Below are 14,355 nucleotides of genomic sequence, written 5' to 3'. Positions count from 1 at the left end.
AAGTAAGAGTTCCAAGTTGTAAAAATTAAATTATATATCTAATAATAAAAATGTTATATTATATGAGGTTTATTAAGGATCATTAGGAATCAAGGAATAAAGAAGATACAAAATAAAAACTTGTGCCCATGGCTAATTAGCCCATTTAAAATTCCCCCGTTTAGCTTACCACTATACTTGCTACATTTTTGCAAAGGAAGAGAAGAGAGTGTAGGAAGTGTTACTGCCAGTTAAATACCAATTGTGATCTTGCCAACATGGAGACTCAGGAGAGAATATAGAGAATTCTGGGAAATACAAAGGACTTCTGGGGATTGGAATCTAGGGTTCAAAATCTCCATTTTTATATAGTCACACTCCTAGAAGTCAGTCCTTCAGTCCCTTGTCCCTCTCTTGTAAAAACCTTTCTTCTTGGGTCACTTCCCTTAATCTTTAGATCTACCAATAAAAGCCAATGCTTTGCTCTAAGGCAGTCCAGAAGATAGTCATTTGATTCTGATTGTCACCCACTCTTTCATAGGTGGGTCCACAGGTGGGTCACAGACCTCCTACTCAGTGTGTGAGATGGGTTTTTGTACCTTTTTTGGTTAAATCTAAAAATAGGTAGATCTCCATACTTAACTTTTTAGTACCCTGTTTATACTTATTGGGATTAAAATCTAAAAAGAGACAAGGGTTAATCTTCACAATCAAGGAAGAGCTAAGTACCTTCATTGTCACAATCAGGGGAGAGCCAAATCTAATCTTCACATGATCAATGACACATGTAAAACCCAGTGGAATTACCTGTCAGCAATGGGAGGGGATGGAAGAAAGGAGGGAAAGAACATGAATCTTGTAACCCTGGGAAAATATCCTAAATTAATTAAATAAAAATTTCCAAATTTTAGAAAAAAATAATGAAGCTAAACAAACAAACAAATAAATAAATGAAATATATGACTATATTGAAAGTTTGAGGTTAGTAGGACTAAAGGAAAAGAAATGGGAAATATGCCCAAGAGCTTCAATGTGGTCCCATGGTTTGGACTGGCAAAGGGTTACCACTCATTGATGCCCCACCCCTGGAAGGGATTAGGAACAAAAATCCCCAAAGGTGGGCCCCCAGTAAAGAACCCCTTCTGGTTGGTGCATTGCCAAATGGTGCATTGCCAGTTCCACCAGAGTTGCCAATTCTTGAGAAATTCTTTTTCTAACTACAGGTATACAAATGATAAGCAAAATATCCAAGCCATAAAGAAAGAGGTTTATTGTGGGAGGCTGGTACCACAACAAAGCTGGACCCCTTGTCATACCAGAGGACCCTGAGCACTGAGAGACCTATCTTTATACACAAAAGAATTAGACAACTTTTATACCAGTACAAAAATAGTACAAAATAGTCAAACCCCTCAAAGGATAAACACCCGGAAGCAATATTCATTGGTTAGGTCAGGCAGGAAGCACCCCTTATTTGGAAAAAGAAATCTTTTGACCATGACTTAAAAATCACTTGATAGAAAGGGAAAAAGCAGTGATGCCTGGCCTAACCATTCACACCTCTGAACTACTCTCATTGCCCTCACCTCTAGCATAGCTATGGCTGCAGTCACATACACATGCACCAACACACACACACATACCTAGCCAAGCTATAGTCAGGTTGAGCTAGACTCCATTTTGTCCAATTTACCTTGGGGCCAGATCCTGCCGCCTCCTGCCATCTTCTCTAAACCTTTGCCTGCATCAGGCCCAAACTTTGAAAACATATAATTTGGGGCCCTATTATTAGGTATTTTCAGTAAAAGACACCAAGAATGTAAAGGCCTTTGAAAGGAAAGCAATAATAATGCCTCAGTTGCCCCCCCAAAGTGATCTTCTTTGTCATTTACTAGCTTAATGAGCACTTGATGAAGCCACTGATTAAGAACTGCCCAAGTGAAAGATATGAGCATCCTTTTCTCTTTCTGTATCACTGTCACTGTCATGAGATTTCTCTATGAGAAAAGGCCATCTTCTAAGGCTCAGGGTCTCTGGTTCTGATGGGCCCAGGGGCCGGCTCTCTTGTGAGGTGGGCCTCCTCTCCACACACCTATTATTTCCCTCAGAGTTCTGTATTGGGGGGATACATTTTTGCCACAGAAGAAATGAGAAGAGCTTTGAAAATGCCGTGTGGCATTCTTTATTACTCAAAAGGAAGCCAAGCTGGCCATATTAGACCCATTTCCGGTGCCGTGCTCCATTTCTATTGTATGGTATCTGGAAGATATTCCTTTTAAGTTTCTGATTTTCAGACTTTAAGAAAGAGTTGGTTTCTTTTTCTCCTTTTTTACCAGTTGGAAGGCCTGACAAGAATTGGCCAAATCCTTCTTATGTGTCTCTCTTCTGAGGGCTGTGAAGCATGCTTTCATGTATCATATCTGATCATCAAGATTCTGGGAAACTATCTTTCCTTTGACCACTAATGTATTGGCAATGCTTTCAGGTATTTTTGATGGGATTTTTCTGTATCTCCATCGCTTGGATATCATTTAAATTTCTTTTTTTTTTAACCCTTACTTCCCTTCTTAGAATCAATACTGTATTGTGATTCCAAAGCAGAAGAGTGGTAAGGGCTAGGCAATGGGGGCTAAGTGACTTGTCCAGGGTCACACAGCTAAGAAGTGGCTCAGGCCAAATTTAATCCTAGGATCTCTGGTCTCCAGGCCTGGCTAGAATTCACTGAGCCAACCAGTTGCACCCCCAAACCCACCCAATTGACTCTTCTTTTTTTTTTTTAAACATTATTTTATTTGGTCATTTTCATACATTATTCACTGGAAACAGATCATTTTCTTTTCTCCCCTGCTCCTCCCACCACCTCTGCCATAGCCAACGCGGGATTCCACTGGGTATCACATGTGTCCTTGCTCCAAACCCATTTCCTTATTGTTGGTATTTGCATTAGGGTGCTCATTTAGCGTCTCTCCTCAGACATGTCCCCTCGACCCCTGTAGTCAAACAGTTGCTTTTCCTCCATGTTTTTACTCCCACAGTTTGGCCTCTGCTTGAGGATAGTGTTTTTTAGATACCTGCAGATTGTTCAGAGACATTGCATTGCCATTAATGGAGAAGTCCATTACTTTCGATTGAACCACAGTGTGTTTGTCTCTGTGTACAATGTTCTCCTGGCTCTGCTCCTCTCGCTCTGCATCACTTCCTGGAGGTCGTTCCAGTCTCCATGGAACTCCTCCACTTTATTATTCCTTTTAGCACAATAGTATTCCATCACCAACATATACCACAATGTGTTCAGCCATTCCCCAATTGAAGGGCATCCCCTCATTTTCCAATTTTTGGCCACCACAAAGAGCACAACTATGAATATTCTTGTACAAGTCTTTTTCCTTATTATCTCTTTGGGGTACAAACCCAGCAGTGCTATGGCTGGATCAAAGGGCAGACAGTCTTTTATCACCCTTTGGGCATACTTCCAAACTGCCCTCTAGAATGGTCGGATCAATTCACAACTCCACCAGCAATGAATTAGTGTCCCTACTTTGCCACATCCCCTCCAGCATTCATTACTTTCCTTTGCTGTCATGTTGGCCAATCTGCTAGGTGTGAGGTGATACCTCAGAGTTGTTTTGATTTGCATCTCTCTGATTATAAGAGATTTAGAACATTTTTTCATGTGCTTATTAATAGTTTTGATTTCTTTGGCTGAGAACTGCCTATTCATGTCCCTTGCCCATTTTTCAATTGGAGAATGGCTTGATTTTTTGTACAACTGGTTTAACTCTTTATAAATTTGAGTAATTAGACCTTTGTCAGAGGTTTTTCTTATGAAGATTGTTTCCCAATTTGTTGCCTCCCTTCTAATTTTAGTTACATTGGTTTTGTTTCTACAAAAACTTTTTAATTTGATGTAGTCAAAATTATTTATTTTACATTTTGTGACTCTTTCTAAGTCTTGCTTGGTTTTAAAATCTTTCCCTTCCCAAAGGTCTGAAATGTATACTATTCTGTGTTCACCTAAGTTACTTATACTTTCCTTCTATGTTCAGGTCATTCACCCATTCTGAGTTTATCTTGGTGTAGGGTATGAGGTGTTGATCCAAACCTAATTTCTCCCACACAGTCTTCCAATTTTCCCAACAATTTTTTTTATCAAATAGGGTATTTTTGTCCCCAAATCTGGGGTCTTTGGGTTTGTCATAAACTGTCTTGCTGAGGTAATTTACCCCAAGTCTATTCCACTGATCCTCCTTTCTGTCTCTTAGCTAGTACCAAATTGTTTTGATGACCACTGCTTTGTAATATAGTTTGAGATCAGGGACTGCAAGGCCACCTTCTTTTGTATTTTTTTTCATTATTTCCCTGGATATCCTTGATCCTTTGTTCTTGCAAATGAACTTTTTATGGTTTTCTCTAATTCAGTAAAAAAGTTTTTTGGAAGTTCAATGGGTATGGCACTAAATAGATAAGTTTGGGTAGGATGGTCATTTTTATTATGTTAGCTCCTCCCACCCATGAGCAATCAATGTTTTTCTAATTGTTTAGATCTAGTTTTAATTGTGTGGAAAGTGTTTTGTAATTGTGTTCATATAGTTCCTGTGTTTGTCTCGGCAGATAGATTCCCAAGTATTTTATATTGTCTCGGGTGACTTTAAATGGAATTTCTCTTTCTAATTCTTGCTGCTGAACTGGATTGGAGATATATAGAAATTCTGATGACTTATGTGGGTTTATTTTGTATCCTGCAACTTTGCTAAAGTTGTTTATTATTTCGACTAGCTTTTTGGTAGATTCTCTAGGATTCTTTAAGTAAATCATCATCTCATCCACAAAGAGTGACAGCTTGGTCTCCTCATTACCAAGTTTAATACCTTCAATTTCTTTTTCTTCTCTAATTGCTACTGCTAGTGTTTCTAGTACAATATTAAATAATAAAGGTGATAATGGGCATCCTTGTTTTCTCCTGATCTTATTGGGAAGGCTCAGAGTTTATCCCCATTGCAGATGATGTTGGCTGATGGTTTTAGATAAATACTGTTTATTATTTTTAGGAAAGGCACTTCTATTCCTATACTTTTTAGTGTTTTTAATAGGAATGGGTGTTGTATTTTATCAAAAGCTTTTTCTGCATCTATTGAGATAATCATGTGATTTTTGTCAGTTTGCTTGTTAATATGGTCAATTGTGTGGATGGTTTTCCTAATATTGAACCATCCTTGCATTCCTGGTATGAATCCTACCTGATCATAATGGATAACCGTTGTGATGATTTGCTGGAGTCTTTTTGCTAGTATCCTATTTAAGATTTTTGCATTTATATTCATTAGGGAGATTGGCCTATTGTTTTCTTTCTCTGTTTTTAATCTGCCTGGCTTTGGGATCAGTACCATGTTTGTGTTGTAAAAAGAATTTGGTAGAACTCCTTCTTGGCTTATTCTGTCAAATAGTTTGTATAATATTGGGATTAGTTGTTCTTTGAATGTTTGATAGAATTCATTTGTGAATCTTTTGGATCTGGGGATTTTTTCTTAGGGAGTTCTTTGATGGCTTGTTCAATTTCTTTTTCTGATATGGGGTTGCTTAGGTAATTTATTTCTTCCTCTTTTAGTCTAGGCAATTTACATTTTTGTAAGTATTCATCCATATCAAATAGATTGCCATATTTGTTGCCATATAATTGGGCATAGTAGTTTTTAATGATTGCCTTAATTTCCTCTTCATTAGAGGTGAGGTCCTTTTTTTCATCTTGGATACTATCAATTTGTTTTTTTTTCTTTCCTTTTTTTAATTAGACTGACTAGTACTTTGTCTTTTTATTTGTTTTTTTCAAAGTACCAGCTTCTAGTCTTATTTTTTAAATCAATAGTTCTTTGACTTTCAATTTCATTGATTTCTCCTTTGATTTTTATGATCTCTAATTTAGTCTTCATCTGAGGATTTTTAATTTGGTTCACTTTCTAGTTTTTTAATTTCCATGCCCAATTCTTTGACCCCTGTCCTTCTTAATTTGTTTATATATGAACTCAAGGATATAAATTTCCCCCTGAGTACTACTTTGGCTGCATCCCATAGGTTTTGAAAGGATGTCTCACCATTGTCGTTTTCTCCAATGAAGTTATTGATTGTTTCTACGATTTGTTCTTTAACTAGCTGGTTTTGGAGAATCATTGTTTAATTTCCAATTAATTTTTGATTTATCTCTCCATGTACCCTTACTAATTATTATTTTCATTGCATTGTGGTCTGAGTTATTATTTCTACTCTTTTGCACGTTTGCAATGTTTTTGTGCCCTAATATGTGGTCAATTTTTATGAATGTACCATGTGTTGCTGAAAAGAAGGTGTATTCCTTTTTGTCCCTATTTATTTTTCTCCACAGGTCTACTAACTCTAATTTTTCTAAGATTTCATTCGCTTCTCTCACCTCTTTATTATTTATTTTTTGGTTTGATTTATCTAGTTTGGATAGAGAAAGGTTCAGATCTCCCACTAGTATAGTTTTTCTGTCTATTTCATCCTTGAGCTCCTCTAATCTCTCCTTTAGAAATTTAGATGCTATGCCATTTGGTGCATACATATTGAGTACAGATATTTCCTCATTATCTATACTGCCTTTTATCAGGATGTAATTACCTTCCCTATCTCTTTTAACTAGATTTATTTTTACTTTGGCTTTGTCAGATATCATGATTGCAACTCCTGCCTTCTTTTTATCAGTTGATGCCCAATAAATTTGGCTCCATCCTCTTACTTTCACCCTATGAGTATCTACCTTCCTCATGTGTGTTTCTTGCAGACAGCATATGGTAGGGTTTTGGATTCTAATCCACTCTGCTATTTGCTTTCTTTTTATGGGCGAGTTCATTCCATTCACATTCAGAGTTATGATTACTAGCTGTGTATTTCCCAGCATTTTGATTTCTACTTCTGGTCCTGCCTTTTCTTCTTTCACTATTTTGTTCTACACCAGTGTTTGTTTATAATCAGTCCCCCTAGTTCCCATCATTATTTTACTTCCCTTTCTACCCCCCTCCCTTCTTATTCCCCCCTTATTTTCCCCTCTAGTCTTTTTAAAAATCTCCCCCACCCTCTTCCTCCCTTGTACTGCTTCCCTCCTCACCAGTCCATTTTTTTACCCTTCTACTCCCCTATAGGGCGCAAATCTATTCTCTGCCCCAATGGATTGGATTGTTCTTCCCTCTTTGGGTCACTTTCAAAGCATGTAAGAGTTGAGTATTTACTATCTCCAACCTCTTTGCCCTTCCAGTGTATCGATGCTCTCCCCCCTTCCACCATGGGCTTCTTTGCAACATATCAATTTACCCCCATCTGTTTCTTTTCTCATTTCTTTTAGTATTATCCTCTTTTTTTTTTAGTTCTGGTTGTGTATATATATATATATATATATATATATATATATATACATACATACATGTATATACACACATGTATATGTATTTATGCATGCATATATCTATATACCTTTCATCCTATACAGTTTGTCATTATTCTCTCTAAGTGTAACTCTTCTAGCTGCCCAGGTGGTAGCAACAGTTTTTAAGAGTTACCAAGACCTATTTTCTTATAGGGATACATATTTTACCTTATTGAATCTCTTAACAAATTTTGTTGTTGTTGTTGTTTTTCCCCCTCTTTTTAAATTACCTTTTGATGATTCTCTTGAGTTCTGTGCTTGGACATCAAATTTTCTGTTCAGGTCTGGTCTTTTCTTTATGAATACTTGGAATTCTTCTATTGTGTTGAATGACCATACTTTCCCCTGTAAGAATATAGTCAGTTTTGATGGGTATTTGATTCTTGGTTGTAGACCTAGTTCCCTTGCTTTCCAGAATATCGTATTCCATGCCTTTCAGTCCTTCAGTGTGGATGCAGCCAGATCCGGAGTTATCCTCACTGTGTTTCCATGGTATCTGAATGGCTTCTTCTTGGCAGCTTGTAATATCTTTTCTTTGGTCTGATAGTTTTTGAGTTTGGCTATAACATTCCTGGGTATTTTCATTTGGGGATTAAATACAGGAGGTGATCTGTGGATTCTTTCAATTTCCACTTTCCCCTTTTGTTCTAGGATATTGGGGCAGTTTTCTTGAATAATTTCCTGTAGTATTATGTCCACGCTTTTTCTTTTGTCATGGTCTTCTGGTAGACCAATGATTCTTATATTGTCTCTTCTCAAATGATTTTCTAAATCGTCTGTTTTGTGAATGCAGTGCTTCATATTTTCCCCAGTATTTTCATTCTTTTTGTTTTGTTTTATAGTGTCCTGCTGCCTTGTGAGGTCACCTAATTCCAGTTGTTGTATTCTGGTTCTTAAAAACTGGATTTCATCCCTGGCTTTTTGGTCACCCCTTTCCTTCTGGTCTGATTTTATTTGGAGGTCATCTTTCATCCTCTTTACCTCATCTTTCATCTCCTTTTTCTCACCTTTCATCTTCTTCACCTCATCTTTCATCTCCTTTGCCTCCTTTTCCAGCTGGTTGATTTTGGCTTTCAAGACACTATTTTCTTGTTTTAGTTCAAGTGCCTGTTTCCAGATGACATCTAAATTTTTAAGTTCTTTCCCCAATTGCCTTCAGCCTCTCTTAAGTGTGTTTTGAGTTCTTCCACAGCCTGTATCCAATTCATTGGGATTTCTGATTTATCGTTTGCTGATCTCTACCACTCTGTTCCATTTGCTGAGTAGAAGCTGTCTATTGTAGATTCTTTCTTCTTTTTCAGTTGTTTGCTAAAATTCACCCCTTCTTTACTCCCTGTATTTGTCTGTTTCTCTTGCTCCTCTCATTTTTTTTGGTTTGGGGGCTTCTGTCAGTCTCCCCTCTTCGAGCTTTAACAGGAGATCTCTTGGTGTATTCTCTGGTGGAGGTTTGTTGGGGTTTGAGCTTTCCTGTCCTCTGGAGGCTTTTGATTGGATTAAAGTCCAGCAGTCAATGAAGATGGGTGTTGTGAGATTTAAAATGGTTGAGGTCTTAAACTGTAGTGGTTAAAATAGTGGAAGATATAAATTGTGATAGATATAAGAGAGGGTGAGTAAGTTTGACCGCAGAAATATGTTTCATTACAGTGTCTTGGGTTTAAAATCAAATATAAGGTGGTCGGCAGGGAAATATTCCCAATTATTCAAATACCCAAGTCAATTGGGTTTTATAGAGATTTTAATTAACAATACAATGAGTAATCAAAGAAAGAGAGAGTAAGAAAGGAATAAGTATGAAGGGCCTCAAGCCAATATGGCCTAGACCTGAGTCTTAAAAGAGAAATCAGTCAGTTTTTTATAACTCACCATAAGATCTGTCTAAGTAAGGAATTCTAATGACATCAGGCCAGCAGCATCTCACCTGCTTTCACCAGCTCCCTCCTCCATCTGAATGTTTCAGAATCAGTCTCCTCAGAATGAGTCTCTCCAATCTGAATGTTTCAGAATGACTTCCCAGCTCTTCCCTGAGCTCTTATTTTTAAGGGCAAAATCTTCTCTGTCACCTCCCCTAAGTCCTTACATCTACCAATCACTGTAGATGTTTCTAAAGGACCCCCCATTTTGAATTCACAGCTGAGTAGTTTTAATCTCTTTAGTAAGTCAGGAAAAAATGCTGCTGTGTCAACAAATTTTATTAGAAAAAACCTCTGAATAAGTTATCACCCTTTTAGGTTTAAGTAGTTTACAAGTTGCCCCACCTTTATAGGTACTTAGTATCCCATTGTATCAATTCTAAAACAGTCATGACTCAAAGAACTTCCTCTCCCTTCCATAAGCATGGATCAAAGTACTTTTCATTGTAAGGAGCTCTCTGTCCTAAAGCAGTCCTAAGTAGGGTGGAGTAGGGATATTCCCAAGGCAAGGAGCCCTCACATTCAAGTAGAATTCTCACTATCTGCTAGGGAATTTTTTTAAATAGAAGATTCCCCAATGGGGGACATTTCCAACATTCATAAGTCTGAGAAATTTTGAGGTTTACAGTGTGGTGCCTGGGCTTCCCTGAGTTCTGGAGACTTTTGATTGGATTAAGTTTAGCTTAGTTGGGCTGGGTGTGCTCTGAGTCCAAAACTTCCTGGAAGGCTGGAGCAAATATGGAGGATCTCCACAGCTCTGGCCAGGCTGCCAGGTCTATGCTCCCTCTCTAGCTCCTTCCCCACCATCTGTGTTGGATACTCTGAACTTATCACAGCCCTGGTATCAATGTAAGCCCTCCAGACCAGTACCTTTGTCTTCCCAGAAGTTCCTGCTGCCACTGGAGTCTGGTAGTCTCAGCTCTCTGGGTGGGAGGAGGGATGGGTCCTGGGACCTTCCTTCTGTCTTCCCCTTAAACCTGAGTCTTCTCGGATTCTGGCTTTTGGGGGGGGGGTGTACCTTTTGAATTAAGTCCAGCAGGATGGTTCCTTGGCTCTGACTTGTTGTTAAGTTTGTTTTTCAGTCCCCTGAGAGCATTCAGTTTATGATCTGTTAGGAAGGGTATTCAGAGGTCTGAACTTCTGCTCCTTCTAGGCCACCATCTTCCAATTGACTTTTCTTGATTGTATTTCATGTCCTCTTTGACAGATTGTCCTCTCTCCAATTCTAGTCCAGATCTTTATTTCCTCTATTCAAACATTTTAATTTCATAGAGTCAGAATTTTCTTTTTTCTCATCTCTCTTAGATCCAGAATTCTTGTGGCCACAATTCAGAAAGGTGCCCAAGTGATTTTATTAATGTATTTTTTTCATCCAGAAATATTCCAGGTACCTTCCTCAAGCACATCCCATTGGGAAAGCCAAGCAAGGAACATGCCCTTTAGAAAGAGAATCCAGGATGTGATTCCAACCCTGTCCTGTCCCAAAGCATATAGAGTTGTAAGGAGATGGGGGAAAAGTTCTCTGGAACCCTCAGTCTGATTAGGGAGAACTTGGCCCTGGGATTGCAGAAAATGCCATAGAACCAAGTGACATAGGATGCCCCAGCCCAGTGGCAAGAGAACTGTGAACTGCAGGAGCCATTCTGGCTCTTGGGAATAAGGGAGAGGGAGGAGCCACTGTGCAGGGGGGCAGGGAATAGGAGGGGAGAAATGGATCCAATCCTGGGCCCTGGTTGGTCAGATGCTGCCTTCTGCCTCAATTTCCTTCTCTGTCAGAATGGGGGGATCCTTGAAACACTTCCAAGGTCATTGGGAGGATCCATAGATCAAGAAATAAATCCATCAGTTAATAGACACGTATTAGGTGCGTGCTGTGGGCTGGGTTGTTTGGGGCTCCAAATGTACTGGAACAGAGAGGTTGCCCTCAGGGAGCTTCCAAACAGAGGTGGAAGAGGCTTGGGGTTAGGAGAAAGAGGATATGGGGGCGGGGCTAGGGCAAGAGTTCAGGCATAGCCACTCTCCTACCTGGGACTGTAATCTCAGGGGGAGGAGCCATAGCCAGTGGGAGGACTCCATTTCCCAAAATGCCTCAATAGTCACCTGAAGCAGGTCTAGACCCATGCCACCAAGGCAGCTCCAGGGCCTCCTGGAAATCTCATCTGGGCAAGTGCAGCTTCCCCAGGAGAGCAGGGTTTGGTGTTTGAGCCTCTACAGTTGGGAACCCCGAGGAGGGTGGCAGTGCTAGTAGAGTGGGGATTTGGGGGTTAGGGGATACCCTCCTCTTTCCTTACCTCACCTCTGTGAATTTCAAAACTACTCCACCCTATTCAGACCATTCTTTAGAAGATGGGATTTAGCTATTTCCTGATCAATACAATAGAGATATTTGGAATAACAGAATCAGGTCCTGGAAACTATAATCTCTACCTTAATCAGGGTAACAAGATTAGGAAGGGCTGCAGCAAGATTTCATTATTTGAGAATATGGCCTTCAACAGACATGTGCAAAAAAGGACAGTCCTCTGGGCGGTCCTAGTTCGAGCTAGTGCCACCATTGGCACATGTGAGATGCAGGAATTGAGGTAGAGAACAGCCTCTGGAGTTCTCGGGAATTACTGTGAGGAGGGCTAGAGTCAGTTGGAGGCTGGTGCTTGGAGTTGGAGGAGCCCGCAGACTGTTTTCCTCCAGTTTGGTCACATGAGTGATAAGGACTGATCTCTTTCCTTGCCTTGGCTATCCAGGGCTTTAAGCCCGCTTTGGCTCAGGCTGAGCAGAGTGGTTATTTAAACCCTCTTTCCTTCTCTCTCTCTCTCCCTGTAATACTTTCTCCCTCCTGTTTGTAATTAAAACACCATAAAAAAGTTGGCAGCTGACTTGAAGTTTTCATTTAGGAATTACATAGCTGAATTCCTTGGCAACCTTAAATTAATATGTATCAGTCTTTTAAAGTGATTTCAATATCACACCTCCTGGGAATCTGAAGTTCTGTGTGAACCATGCTGGAGTCAGAGAGAATGGGGAAGTACCCAAGTGCAGTAGGGGTTGAGGGGGTGGGTTAAAGGAGTTCCACTATGAGCCCCTGGGCATGTCTGTCCACATGTGACGTATGTATGTCTGTTCACATGTGACGTATGTCAGTGTGCCTTTCTCCTTGAGTGTCTCAGGGTGTGAATGCCTGTCTTGCTCCTCTCCTTCCCACTCCTACCATCTTGTCTCCTATTCCCCTGCAGTAGAGGGTGCTGGTCCCTGTCACAATAAGGTTGTAGTTAGCTGTGAATTCTGAAACTGAATATCGTTCTTGAGATTTCTACTTCCTTGTAACATGCTAACAGTTATGAGGAAGAACTCTAATGCTGGGCAATACAAAGATTCAGCCAGTCTGGGTAAATTACTAGCCATGGGAATTCACCCGTCTCAAAGGCAGTATAAAAATCTTAGCACCCAAAAGACTGAATATCCTACTAGGCTCGTGGCAAACATTTCAGAAATGTTAATCCTTGTAATTACAGTCATTATCTTTTAAATCCTTACCTTCCTTCTCAGGATCAATATTGTGTATTGGTTCCAAAGCAGAAGAATGGTAAGCTGGAGGCCAGTGACGGTGAGCCTTTTAGAGATAGAGGGCTTGGTCCCACCCTCTCACCAAGTACCTGGGACAACATCCCCCCTACCCTTTCCCCATACAGGAGAGAGAAATCCCTTCCATTGGATTGGTGGGCAGAAAGCCAGGTTTAGTGAGGAATATCCTCAGCCAGTATAGTGCCTCTTATCTCTGCCTCTTGTGTGCCACCCAGCTTACCCCCTATGTGCTCTCATTGGATTGCTGGGAAGAGGGGGAAGGGAATATGAAAAAAATATCATCAGGCTCAAAGGAGAAAAACTTTGCTGGAGTCCCTCTGCCTTTCTAATAACAAACTCTGCAGGGGGGGGGGGGAAGGGCAGCTACATACCCACAGAGTGCTCTGTGTGCCATATTTGGCACCCATGCCATAGGTTTGCCATCACTAGGTTAGGCAATGTGAGTAAGTGCCTTATCTTGGAACACAGCTAGGAAGTGTCTGAGGCCAGATTTGAATGTAGCACCTTCAGTGTCTACACCTATGTCTCAATCCAGCAAGATACATTGTTGCCCCTATTGTTACTCTCATTGTTGATTTAATGGTAGTAGTCTCTCAGTAACCGAGGATGACAATTGTCTTTGTGCATTTTCATCTATGGTGTATAGATGAGTGAACAAAGACACTTGTGCATGAAGGAGATTTAAGTGGAAATGCCGATGCACAGAGACAGTCCCACTCTCTCGGTGTTGGAAGCCTGGGTTCAATGGCACGAAAAATCATTATGCCTAGAGACTTCCTCAGCTGCATTGGATGGCCGTGTTGTCTTTTGTGCTCCAACACGCCCTAAGCACTACACAGTGCTTCGCTGGGTCGCCATCTCAGCCGTTGAACCTTCTTATTGGTTTCTTCCGTCTGTTCGGTTGAAGCAGTCTTCACATGCTGGGTGAGCAAAGCCCTGGTTCACCAGGGGTCGATGACCCGGTGGCTACCCTTATGAGGTTTAGCCGGACTGTCGAAGCCGTTGCCCGGGGTGTGGCCACTGCCGCATGCTAGCAACTACTGGGAGCCACAAGTGAGAGCTGGGTGTCAGGTGAGGGTCAGAGGCTGGAGAGCTGCCCTAAAAGGGCACGACAATGTTTTGTTGGAGGTTTCAAACTTATTATATTAGTTAAGAAAAGGCGAAATTTGTCAAACCCTTCTAAAGAAAAGCAGCTTCTCCTATAATCAGGATTTCGTAAGATTATTAACTAAATATTTGAAAAGGTGATAAGATATACATTAAAAAATCTTTTATCAGCCCTATTAATCATGTCTTAATTATATCAAGCATTGATTCATGATTTTGATTCTGTAGCATTGTTTCACTATGAAGTAATCTGACTATCCCTTATGGAAATAATAAAATAATTTGGATTACTATGAAATTATAATATCATGATATGAAAATGTAATATAATCTATAATGCAGTATTAT

This window comes from Monodelphis domestica, chromosome 4 (genome assembly GCF_027887165.1).
Source record: "Monodelphis domestica isolate mMonDom1 chromosome 4, mMonDom1.pri, whole genome shotgun sequence".
NCBI lineage: Eukaryota > Metazoa > Chordata > Mammalia > Didelphimorphia > Didelphidae > Monodelphis > Monodelphis domestica.
Note: the sequence above shows the minus strand (reverse complement) of the source record.